General features: G+C 46.0%; 1 pseudogene; it reads right to left on the reverse strand.

Annotated features, from left to right (window-relative positions):
* Window positions 1-8,107: 8,107 nt before the first annotated feature.
* On the reverse strand, window positions 8,108-10,998 carry LOC146714279 (tryptase-like; annotated as a pseudogene).
* Window positions 10,999-13,826: the final 2,828 nt, after the last annotated feature.

A 13,826-nucleotide genomic window follows, 5' to 3' on the forward strand; every position in this document is an offset into this window, starting at 1 on the left:
TACAAAAATACATGAAAACTAAGAATACTGGGCCCACATGGCCCAGGACCATGACACCACCCCCCCCTAAAGGGCTGGCTCCCGACAGCCCAAACCCGAGAAACAAAACACAAGCGAAACAGAAAACACCCCACCCAGGGCGGGAGGCGGGGGACCAGGACGGAGGGAACAAAACGAACCAAAAACAAGGAGCACGAGAACAAAACTGAGTCCACAAATACACAAAAGAGTCCAGAACAGGAAGGCGAATGTCCAAAGAGGCCCGAAGGCCAACCCGGGAGGCGACAACACAAAAGTCCAGTCCAACCGTTCCGGAGGCCGGCCACGGGAAAGGTGGCCACGGTGACAGAACAGATCCGGAGGCCGACCGCGCGGACGGCGGCGGCGAAGCAGTTCAGGGGGCTGGCAGTGCGCAAGGCGGCGGCGAAGCAGTTCAGGGGGCCGGCAGTGCGCAAGGCGGCGGCGAAGCAGTTCAGGGGGCCGGCAGTGCGCAAGGCGGCGGCGGCTCTCCAGTGTCAGGCGTACTGGCCGAGGCCCGGTGGGCACAGGACCAGTCAAGGCGGGACCAGACGAAGACTCTGAGGCTGCAGCAGACGAAGACTCTGAGGCTGCAGCAGACGAAGACTCTGAGGCTGAAGCCGGAGCCGGACCAGGCGGAGCAGGAGCAGCTGATGCAGAGGCCGGACCGGGCGAGGATGACGGCTCTGAGGCTGCAGCTGACGAAGCACAGGCCGGAGCTGCAGCAGACGAAGCACAGGCCGGAGCTGCAGCAGACGAAGCACAGGCCGGAGCTGCAGCAGACGAAGCACAGGCCGGAGCTGCAGCAGACGAAGCACAGGCTGGACCAGGCGTAGCAGAAGGTGGCTGGATGGGCTCCTATGGCCCTCCAGCAGACGAGGCGTGAGGCCGGACGGGCTCCTCGGGCCCTCCAGCTGAGACAGGAGGCTGAACGGGCCCCTCGGACTCCAGCGGAGACAGAAGGCTGAACGGGCCCCTCGGACCCTCCAGCGGAGACAGAAGGCTGAACGGGCCCCTCGGACCCTCCAGCTGACGTGGCATGAGGCTGGTGCGGTTCTCCAGAACCCCCAGCTGACGAGGAAGGTTGCTGAACGGGCCCCTCGGACCCTCCAGCGGAGACAGAAGGCTGAACGGGCCCCTCGGACCCTCCAGCTGACGTGGCATGAGGCTGGTGCGGTTCTCCAGAACCCCCAGCTGACGAGGAAGGTTGCTGAACGGGCCCCTCGGACCCACCAGCGGAGACAGGAGGCTGAACGGGCCCCTCGGACCCACCAGCGGAGACAGAAGGCTGAACGGGCCCCTCGGACCCTCCAGCTGACGAGGTAGGTGGCGGCGTGGGAGCCGCGGAGTCCTGGATGAGCTCATCCGAGCTCCCAGCAGGAGCTGATGCAGAGCCAGAGAGATTTGAGACCCCTGGCTGGATGTTAAGCTGACCAGCGGACCGTACTGCTATCGGGGACTGGGCTACAGGAGCTACTGGGGCCTGCGCTACAGGCGGCACGGGAGCTACTGGGGCCTGCGCTACAGGCGGCACGGGAGCTACTGGGGCCTGCGCTACAGGCGGCACGGGAGCTACTGGGGCCTGCGCTACAGGCGGCACGGGAGCTACTGGGGCCTGCGCTACAGGCGGCACTGGAGCTACTGGGGCCTGCGCTACAGGCGGCACTGGAGCTACTGGGGCCTGCGCTACAGGCGGCACTGGAGACTGAACTGAGGGTGGCTGCGCTACAGGCGGCACTGGAGCTACTGGGGCCTGCGCTACAGGCGGCACTGGAGACTGAACTGAGGGTGGCTGCGCTACAGGCGGCACTGGAGACTGAACTGAGGGTGGCTGCGAGGGAGCTAACTGAACTGAGGGTGGCTGCGAGGGAGCTAACTGAACTGAGGGTGGCTGCGAGGGAGCTAACTGAACTGAGGGTGGCTGCGAGGGGGCTAACTGAACTGAGGGTGGCTGCGAGGGAGCTAACTGAACTGAGGGTGGCTGCGAGGGAGCTAACTGAGCTGTGAAGGGCTGCGAGGGAGCTAACTGAGTTGTGAGAGGCTGCAGACCCTGGTGGCTCCGAGGGCCCCCGAGAGCCAGGCGTGTTCCCCGAAAGATGTGCTGACAATCGGGGGTAGGCCACGGCTTTCCCCGGAGCTCCTCCTCTACGTGGGTGCAAGCTGCTTGCTGCTGCTCACAGAGACCGGACTTCATGATTTCCTTAGTAGGTCTTTCTAAACAACTAAACACTGTACTGTCAGTCTCCGAACACGATTCAGTCATAGTGTCCGGCCCCGGCAAATCAATGCTCATCTCACTCTGCTTCGTAGAGGGGACGTGAGGCACGAAAACGCAGTCACTCACCGGAGTTAATGCGGTGCCACGGCGGCGCCGGCGCCGCCCCCTTCTGGTAGCTGGCGCGATGGGCGCTGATGGCATCAATGCAGGGGGTGATGTAGCGGCGATCTCCCGGTCGTCCGCCCACATCCTTGCCAGAAATGAGGCAGGCGAAGTAAAGTCTAAGCGGATTGGAGACGGCGAGCGGCTGGTAGGCTGTGCAGCAGGTGAGAGGTCCTCCTCCGGGATGAGCCAGGGCTTCCACCGGAGCTCGTCCTCCCGATAAGCCCGTAACACCTGCTGCCGCTCTTCCTCGCCAAAGTCTATGGCCTCCGTCGTCTCCGTGTGCCACGCCGTGCGGCCAGACCGCGGTGAAGACGCGGAAGCCGACGGGGCGCGAGCGGAGGGTGTGTCGGTGGCGAGCCTCACCGTTCCAACCGCAACTGCTTCCGGCTCGCGAAGCAGCGGGGAAACGGGACAACAGCAGGGCTCTGGCGGCACCGCCCGCACACTAGGCAGCCGTGGCTGCGGACAGAGTTGGAGAGCGGTGATGAGAAAGTCAGTGATCAGCGGGTGTAGTGCCTCCCATAGCCAGGGGAACACAGACACGCATACTCCCGCTTGGCGGGCTAACTCCTCCCGTTCCTCCTCTCCGGAGCACCGCAGCCATTTACCACATAGTGACTCCACCGTCTGGAGGATCTCCCTCTCTTGTGTCGCTGGGTCCAACATGGTCGCGTCGTACTGTCACGGTCTGCAGAGACAGGCCGTGCGGTGGTGTGTGTGATGGGCCCAGGTGCATACACAAGTGAGTAGACGGGAGTGGACTTAACAGAAAGCGAGCCTTTATTATGGCTGAAGACAAAGTGCACAAACAAAGCAAACAAAGCAGGGATGGCGTGACTAGACTATAACTAAACTGGGAAAACTAATACTGCGACAAACTAAGAAAACTCAGACTATGATGATCACTGCAAGGACTGACCGTGAAAACATAGAGGTGAGAACACAGACGACGCGACACAGACTGTACGAAACACAGAGACTAAATACACATGAGGGATGATCAGGGGAAGTGGATGCACACGGGGAACACAGGTGACACTGATAATCATAACAAGACACGGCAGGAGTGAACGTAACACTGATGGGAGATGGGCAAAGTAAAGCAGGAAGTACACAGAGGTTCAAACAGGAGGAGAGAGAGCACGGGGAGAACGCAGACATAACGGGCTGGGGAAAACATAGAATAAAGCACAAAGAGAGACGAGGGCTCATAAATACACAGAGGGGCACACAGGGGGTAAGAGTCACGAAGGGAAAACACATAAGGAACAACGTAACAGATCAACCCAGGAAGCATGGCCTAAATAAAGAACAAAATACAAAAATACATGAAAACTAAGAATACTGGGCCCACATGGCCCAGGACCATGACAGATACATGCTCAATAAAGTGAACTACCGTATTTCCCGGACTACAAAGCGCACCTGTATATTAGCCGCACAAGCTAAAATCAGGGGAAAATCCTGTTTTGTACATACATTAGCCGCACCTGACTAAAAGCCGCAGGTGTTTCAATGTTGACTTATCATATGTAAGAGAATATGCACAAAGGGAATTGTCAGGAAAGAGATGGCTGTTTGGAGACACATCCCTTTTATTAATATTTTGAAAAACAAGTTATGGGTACATATTTGCATAACTTTTTAGGTATATGTACAAGTAGCGGTAATTACAAGTACGTATGTACCGTGCTTCATAAATGGATAACAAATGTAGTACATAAAAATAACCTACAGCACACCAGAAAAATAGATTCAGACTACCTTTTAGGCTCAGGTGCAGTGACACGGCTTTAACAAGAAGAAAAGTCAAGTCATTCACCACCATCTTCCTGCGCACTAAAACCACCAAAGTCCTCTTCTCCAGTGTCGGATACGAACAGGCTCAGGGTGGCTTCGTCATCCACTCTCCGCTTCTCTCCTTCGTTGTCACTTTCAAAACCAAAGAAATCCTCGTTGTCAGTGTCAGAGTCGAACACCTTCAGAAGGGCCGTGGCGGTGTCCTCCTCTCCATCATGCAGCAGTCCAGCCCTTCGAAATCCGTTGGTGATCGTGGATGTTTTCACACTTTTCCACGCTATCAGATTCCACCGGTGGAGTTGAGCATAACTTGCTTTTCGCAAGTTTATGGCCGCTCATCATCCACGCCTCCTGCTGAAGGTGTAGCGCTACTTTGAAGTTTGTTTTTCGCGCTACTTGTACGGCACTATGTTGCCTGGCGGATGGACATGTGACCAACATACTACTCTTGAACCCCAATACTGTGTGTCTGATCACATGCCCTTCCGCCAGGCAACGTAGTGCCGTACAACAGCGGAACAAACAAAACAAATCGTCTTACGATATGACAAAAATCATTTACAATCCATAGAAAAGCCGCACCTGACTAAAAGCCGCAGGGTTCAAAGCTTGTGCAAAAATTAGCGGTTTATAGCGCGACAATTACGGTATTTCTTCTGTCAAAAGGAAGGACTTACTGTAACATACGACTGTTGTTATGACGTGTTTTTTCAGGACTTAAGAAATGGGCTTGGATTTAGTCTAAATATTTGATGTTACATTATATAACCACTTTGATGCAAACTAATTTGTCTATTCTTGTGTGATGTCATGAATAGAATTTCTGAGAAAAATAATCTCGAATGCATTGCCATTCTGCAAAAGGAAAAACAAATAATATGATGTATGTTTGAAATGTTACACCCATTTAAAGAGGAGATGTATTGAGGCTTCATTCGTCCACAGCTGGCCCTGAACAGAATGTAATGTCTGTGAAGGTTCTCAGTCATCCAGGTTATCGTAGTCAAAGGAGCTTGCAAAGAAAAGCGTCTGGACTTCTTTAAGTTGCTTGAAGATGTTTCACCTCTCATCCGAGAAGCTTCTTCAGTTCTAAGGTCAAATGATGGGGAGTCCCAGATTTAAACCTAGTGGGAGTATCCCACTCACATCCTGGGCCATCTGACCTCAGGAATTTGCATGATAAGGTGGGGCCAGGTTTCACAATGAGCGCACCCGAAACCCTGGCTGATTGGCACCCACACCCAGTTTCACACCTTGGCTCAGGCGATTAGGGGATCATCAGGGGGTCCTTTTGTCCCTCTGTGGGGGGGATACTCCCACTAGGTTTATAGGGCTTTGGAGCGTGATGTCACGGGGGTGGGCGTGGAAAGGATTTTGGCCCGATCCGCCATTTTGGGGGTCTAGCGCAAGTGAAAAGGGAGCGAAGGCACACACAACAGCCATGGTTCGTATTTGCTGTGTGGTCGGCTGCAATGTTCGATCACACGACCGGCAAGAGAATAAGGTTGAAAATGGTTTATCTTTTCATTCTTTCCCAACCTGGAAGCAACATGAGGCAGCTCGTGTATTGATGTTACCAAACGAAGGCGTCCAGCCTGGATAGCAGCTGTGAGAAGAGCTGACGTGCAGTTCTGGAAGACATCATGCCTCGTCCCTGTACCAAAGACGCCTCGTCCCAGTGGCCCCCAGGATTACAGGCCCGTGGCACTGACCTCCCACATCATGAAGACCCTGGAAAGGCTCATCCTGGACCAGCTGCGACCCATAGTAAGACCACATCTGGATCCCCTTCAGTTCGCTTATCAGCCTCGTCTCGGAACAGAGGACGCCATCATCTACCTGCTCAATCGTGTCTACACCCATCTGGACCAGCCGGCGAGCACTGTGAGGGTCATGTTTTTTGACTTTTCCAGTGCTTTCAACACCATCAGGCCGACCCTCCTGGGTGATAAGTTAGCAGCGATGCAGGTGGATGCTTCTCTGGTGTCCTGGATTGTTGATTACCTGACAGGAAGACCACAATATGTACGTCTCCCACAGTGTGTGTCTGACAAGGTGATTAGCAACACAGGGGCACCACAGGGGACTGTCCTCTCCCCCTTCCTCTTCACCCTCTACACCACAGACTTCAGCCACTGCACAGAGACCTGCCATCTTCAGAAGTTTTCTGATGACTCTGCGGTGGTTGGATGCATCAGCAGGGATGATGAGACAGAGTACCGGGCTGTGGTCGACTCCTTTGTCACGTGGTGTGAGCAGAATCATCTGCAGCTCAACGTGGCAAAGACCAAGGAACTGATCGTGGACTTCAGGAAGACCAGGAAACACTTGACCCCTGTTTCAATCCAGGGGGTCAGTGTTGACATTGTGGAGGACTATAAATACCTTGGAGTACACATTGACAATAAACTGGACTGGGCTAAAAACACCACAGCACTTTACAGGAAGGGCCAGAGTCGTCTCTATTTTTTGAGGCGACTGAGGTCCTTCAACATCTGCCAGAAAATGCTGAGGATTTTCTATGAGTCTGTGGTGGCCAGTGCGATCCTCTATGCTGTTGCATGCTGGGGGAGCAGGCTGAGGGTCGCAGATGCCAACAGACTTAATAAACTGATCCGTAAGGCCAGCAATGTTGTGGGGATGGAGCTGGACTCCCTCAAGGTGGTGTCGGAGAGGCGGATGCTGTCCAAGATAAAGACAATGTTGGATAACACCTCCCACCCACTCCATGACATGTTGGTCAGTCACAGGAGCTCGTTCAGTGAGAGACTGAGATTACCGAAAAGCACCACTGAACGACACAGGAAATCATTCCTGCCTGTGGCCATCTCCCTGTACAACGCATCCACTTAACACACTGTTTGCTGCTACAACTACACATGTTTCTTTTCCAAATATTTATTTATAAGTGACTTATGTATGTATGTATGTATATATATGTATATATTGTACTATTCTTAGTTAGCGTATTGTCTGTCTTGTCTTAATGTTGGTTTAAAATGGAGCACTGTAACAAAAAATAATTTCCCCCAGGGATCAATAAAGTATTCTGATTCTGATTCTGATTCTTCCATCTCCAAATATCTGTTGGTGCTCCAGACATTTTCATTCCGGTAAGTTCTAAATATGTTCATATCACTCTTTATAGCCTATTAGTATTATTTTCTATGCGCTCTGAGCTCATAGCAAATTAGAACAAACATCCTACTGAGTGATTTTGCAGAACTACCTTCTATCTATAGAGATGCTAATTATTTGGCATTATTGCAGCAAACCAGCCTATGAAATAGATGAAACACATCGTGACTGAGTTCCAGCGCTACACAAGGGACCTGCTTCAAACATACCACCATGCCAATCAGATTACTTCTTCCATGTGAGGGTGAAGAGGTGACCCTTCTGGATAAGATGGTGAAGGTTTGCTGCGTTTGGTGAACAGTGTGATAATAAAACCAGGGAAAATGAAACCTGCTCCTGTTAAATGTTCTTAAGTCTTGTGCTGTTAAAATTGCTGTATTTTTTCAAAAGATACAGTAAATAAAGTAATGTTAGTAGTGGGTGATATCATGTAAACACTCATGATTTTGTGTAAACATTTTGTCATTTGTAAACTATAAATGACATGGATTCTACATTGTAACTGATGTGATGTTCTATAAGGTGGTTTTAATAAAAAAAGAGGCAAAAATTAGTTTGTTTCTTTATTCAACTTTTGAACAGTGGTACTCAGTATATATTCAGTAAATGCAAATTATTTACACGGCAGTGTACTACAGGCATAAATGTAGACCCCTAGAAAAAATTATATAATGAAACTTGTATGTTTTGGATTCTTACTAAAACAATGTATGAAAGTAATGTGAAAGTGGCCACTTTCATGAGTAAATCATGTAAGCCTTATATGATTTACTCATGAAAGTGGCCACTTTCATGAGTAATCACATATAAGTTTTTACTATTTCTTTTCCGTATGGGAAAGCCTGGTGGTGTTCCGGTCACGGTGGCACTGATCCAGTTTTGGTACTGGGACACACGAGCGTAGACTCCTGTTCTACTAGGTAGGGTGCAGCCATCACCAAAACTCAGAACTCCACTCTGGATCTAGATACCTATATTATTTTTTGTCACAAGTGGTACCCCCGAGTATTCCTGTAAAAAATGTGTAAGTTCTTAAAACAGACTTAGATCAGTTGAACATCTCATGGAACTTAATTTCTACTAAATGCATAAAATGGTTCTGGAGCTGTTCGTGTTAACCGTCAATCAGACACACATAACTTGTACTGATTAGTTATAGTATCATCCAACACTCTCACCTTCACATGATTAAATCGTTTTTAGTCACTGACAGAGTATCACAAAACTTGAAATAAATCTAAGTGAAATGATGTATGAATAAATGAACTTGAACAAATAAAGGCCTCATTTTCACTCGTGCTCAGTGTGGACTCGACTCTACTCAGTTTTGGTCATTTTGTCGTACAGTTGATTGTGCATTGGGTCATTATAGCAATGGGGCCAAAAGTCCAGTGACATCATTTGTATACATCACGGCCAAAAAACAACCAAAACACAACAATGGAGTATGGGAAGCTCATCTTGCAACTGGAAGGTTGGCAGTTTGATCCTCTGCTCTGTTTGTCTCGGTCATTGTGCCCTTGGGCAAGAGACTTCACCTATCGCCTACTGGTGTTGGCCAGAGGGGCCGATGGCGCGATATGGTAGCCTCGCTTCTGCCAGTCAGCCTGCTGTGGCTACAACTGTAGCTGCTTCCACCAGTGTGTGAATGAATAGTGGAATTGTAAAGCGCTTTGAGGGTCTCGAAAAGCGCAATATAAATGCAATCCATTATTATTATTATTATTGTTATTATTACCACTACTTTGAGGCGATGGTATACCTGCTGCTCAGTCTATGGCATTTTGTCAGACTCAGGGACCATGGCACTGGTTTCTGTTTAGCTTTTTCTCTTTCTCTTTCAAAAACGGCGGTTTTCATTACTGTTAAGGAGTCCCTCTCATGACTCATCGACCTACACCACTGACTGGCCTATCAGTGACATGCAGTCTGTTGACATCACATTTACGTATCAATTTCCCCCGCTTGGAATACTGGCTGAGTAGGTACAAAAAAAGTACCTGGCACCAGGTACTACCACCTAATGAAAACCCTGAAAACTGAGCTGAGTCAAGTAACTGCTAATGGAAAAGGGCTATAATGTTAATAATCATAAACACTACAGAAAAACAGTGAGTGGTTGAAAGCTGATACTCAATGCAGTCAATTAGGCTTTACATTACAAATAAGCACAAAGTGGTAGTCACCTGACATGAATCCTTTTTCAATCCAGCACAGATCAGGTTATCTGTTATTGCAACCAAGTTTTGTAAGTCACAATTGCACTCATTGTTTCCCACTATTGGTACATTCACCTCCTGCAGAGTCTCTGGGGTGGAACCACCACCTAATTGAGAAATTTTAAAAGAAAGAGCATTTTTACATGTATCACTAATATAAAAGAAAAATATATATTTTATAAATTACTTGATAGGTCACCAAAGCCAGTGACCCAGCTGCTGGTGCCATTGTAGAAAGTGCTGCCTGCTGAGGCTAAGCAGACTGGCTGAATGTAGTCTGTGAAATTCACAGGAGTCGACACCTGCAGGAGGCACATGTCATTCTCATATGTTAAAGCATTGTAGTCGGGATGGCAGATGATGTTTTCAAGTGTCACAGTAACTGCATTTGGAGTAATGAAGTGAGCAGCTGTCAGCACCCACTGGTCGGTGATTAGGGACCCTCCACAGGAAAAAAAAGCCAGCATTGGCTAAAGATGCCTGCCAGGGCCAACTTCCAGGGACTTCATCTTCACCTCCTACGATCCTGCCATTTTTATTAGCTCTGCCACATGCTGACAGAAGAAGACACAAAAGTTCAATAGTGAATACGATGATCAGCCTGGAACTGTAAATTACTAATACCATTTACACTGTAAATTTCAAAAGATTATGAAGGGAAGCAGCAACTACTCAAAAAAAGCTTTTCATTGTTTTAGTTGCCATCTTGGGACATATGTAGCTCAGACAACAACAGGTGTGGGTTTAAATAAAAATAAAATAAAAGACCCAGCCAAAATTGTTTTCTTGCTGAAACAAATGAGTTACAGTAATGTTTGTTAACTGTATTTACAGCACATCTGAAATGGGGAATCGTGCAAAATTGTTCTTGGATGCTTACCAGGATGCTGTGAATGAACATCTGAAAATTGGAACACAAAGACCGATATATCAAACCAGTGGTATTGCACGTCATTACTACTGAAATTCTATTTAAACCCAACTAATGTGAAATTACTTCACTTTAAAAAAAAAAATTATGTAAGTAATTAGTACTTACTTAATTAGTATCATTAACTACTATTACTTACAAATTTAAAAGAGAAATTAGATAATGAAATAGAGGTGACAAGAGCAGAACTTAAAAATGTCAAAAAATTATCTATCCTATCTTACAGAAATGTACAGGCAGGATACATTTCATAGTATCCAGAAATATATTTTTTAGAGTATAAAACTCTTTAACATCTGTAGTTAAACTTTTCACATGAAATGTGAAAAGTTTAACTACAGATTTTAAAAGTTTAACTACATTTTTCTTATGACATAGTTCACATTTCATGTGAACTATGTCATAAGAAAAATGTTTAACAATGCAAATACAACTTAAACTTTTCTCTCACCTTTGCCAAAAAGATTGATCATCACAGAGAAAAAGCACAGGAACCGTTGGAGGGCCATTGTTGATTATGCTGGCTATAGTTTGTTGGTTTCACCCACAGCCTGATGCACCCAGATCTGACCTCCCCCCCAATGACCACTGAAATAACAATAGTAACAAAAGATAAAGCAACAAGTCAAATAAGTCGGTCTGTGTGCCGATGTTTGATAAAAGCTCAAATGATTCACACATTCTTGGAAATACACACTGGGATTCATAGAAATTTTATGTAAGAGAAGAAACTATTCTAAAGGCTGTGGTTGGAGGTTGTTTTCTCCAGCCTGGAGGTGGATGTTGGTGTTACTATAAAATCTATCAACCTAACATGCATAATTTATGGCTTTAAAACATTAACTAGTATGCAAAATAAGTAAGCAAGTACGTTTTGATATTTTCATTTGTTTTTGGGGTTTTTTAGATTAAGGCAAAATAATTTCATTAAGGCTTGGCATGCTTGTAATACTGACAAACTCAATTGGTGCCACAAGTGAAAACAGCATACTGCACATACATACAGTCCCGATCAAACGTTTAAGATCGCGTGAAAAATGGCAAAAAAATCATATTTGCATGATTGTATCTAAATAAGATTCCAAGCAGAGCTTCAAAATGCAACAACAAGAAATGAGAGTGAGACAAAAAAAATTTAAGCATGCAATTTCTTGAAAACAACCCTTAAACAGAAACAGGCTATGAATCCACATTTCTGCACAGATTTGGCGTTTTAAAGGCATGTGATCTTAAACTTTTGATGAGCTGTAAAACAGCCTGTCTCAGTTCACGCATTCTTTTCAATAAATTGCATGCTCAAAAAAATGTTTTGTCTCATTCCCATTTCTTCTTGTTGCATGTTGAAGCTCTACTTGGAACCTTATTAAGATCCAATTATGCAAAATATGATTTTTAGCTATTTTTTAAGTGGTCTTAAACTTTTGATCGGGACTGTACAACATATGTTGTAAACTTCTTTCAAAACCTGTATTGATGAAAGACCAAATTATGGTGAAAAATCCACCATATACACGTTTTTACTTTTGGCTCTAACAGCGGGCCTTGGATCACAGCTGGACTGGCCATCGGATATACAGGGCATTTGCCAGGTGGGCCAATTGTGATTTTTCTTTTTCATGGGCCGATGTTTTTTGTTCTTTTTATAACGGTATAACAATGAAAGGTGGTTGAGGAGCCAATTGGTCATGATTGACTCTGCGCTGGACCAATTACAGCTGAGGATCGAATGCACCCTTTTTTCCAACTTCACAAAATTCTTTCAGTTTTTTTTTTTCAAATTGTAGATGGCATTTTTATATTTAGGTTAGTAAAAGGCCTTTTCACATCTAGTTTTACTTTTTAATTTAGTTTCATTTAACTAATAATAATGTTGGTTGGTAATGCTGATCATCCAACCAGAATATTTTAAATTAAAACTGAAATTTACCAAAATAACTGGTTTGTTCTTGTCATTCACACTAGTTCTGCCCTGCCAGTCTATGCATACTGCTAATGATATAAACATTAGTTTCAACATTATAACAAGTGTTCAAATAATATTGTAGATATGCCACACATTTTTCATAAATACAACACTGGTTTACTGTTATTCACTAGTTATTAAAAATTATTAACTGCAAACAAAGTCTCAATGGAAATGTAACTTTGAAGTTATCCATTATTAACATAACTTAGGGTTAAATATGTTACTGACTTTAGCACTATTTTAACTGTACTGAGTTTCCACTTGTGGATATGCATTAACGTTTCAAAGAAAAGGCAAAAACCTAAAGAATCCCAAGTAACTAATCTCATTTTAATGTATCACTGGTTTGATATTTAAATGATAATAGAAAACAAAACTAAAAGAAACATAGTTGGTTGCAAGGAATATGGTGACGATCAAAACTAACCGTGCCTTGATCTAGGTCAGGAGTCGGCAACCTGCGGCTCCGGAGCCGCATGTGGCTCTTTTGTCCTTATACTGCGGCTCCGGGTGGTTTGGGAAAATAAATTAGAAGTATTTAGCTGAAGTGTATTTTATTTGTGTTTAGTTCTTTTTTTTAACTTGTAGTTCTAAATTGGAAGATTATTGTGATATTGAAATATAAAAATAAAATTGTATTTCGCTCAAAATAAGCGTCACACTTGCGGAAGCCAGTATACCTGCCGAAACGCCATGCATTTATCGAGACTTTCAACCCCAGGTAGGCCAATTATGGATCTTCAGATCCACATTACGTCAGCAGCCACCACCGTGAACCATGTTAAAAACAAACACCACTCACGCCTCATAGACGACAGCTTACAGTCCTGCGTAAAGATGAAAGTGACTTCGTTGCAGACGCTGTGCGCAGAGGTTCAGGAGCAGAAGTTCCATTGAAAACATACCACTGCAGACCCGGTGCTTTTCAGCATCTCTTTATTGACCACTTTTCACACACGGTTGTTGTACGCATACAGTCGGCTGTAGCTTTTCAGCTCACTGCCCGACACACACCAACACAACAGCAGAGAGAGCACAGACTTTAAGGTGGCGAGGCATGATTGCGGGTGCCGCTCAGGTGCGTCCGACTCCCATGCAGCGGCGCTGCAGCCCCCCCGCCACACACATTAACCAGGTAAAATACATATTTAGGCAGAATTTTGCAAATATCTATTTTTCATCTTTTAGCAGCATAGTGCTTTTTTTCCAATTATTTTTTAAAAGTCAGGTCAAGGCTCCAAAAGCCCAAAGGCGATATAAGGGTGGCGGCTCACAACAGTTTTTGTTTGCTACATGGATCATTTTAGTTCAGCTGGGTGTCTTTCCTTTTGTTATATTTCTTTAAGAGTTCAAAATGTGTTAATTACATAA

The sequence above is a fragment of the Copadichromis virginalis genome, linkage group LG3 (assembly GCF_057382275.1).
Source record: "Copadichromis virginalis isolate Kocher_CV1m ecotype Utaka linkage group LG3, C_Virginalis_male_GT1.1, whole genome shotgun sequence".
Taxonomy (NCBI): Eukaryota; Metazoa; Chordata; class Actinopteri; order Cichliformes; family Cichlidae; genus Copadichromis; species Copadichromis virginalis.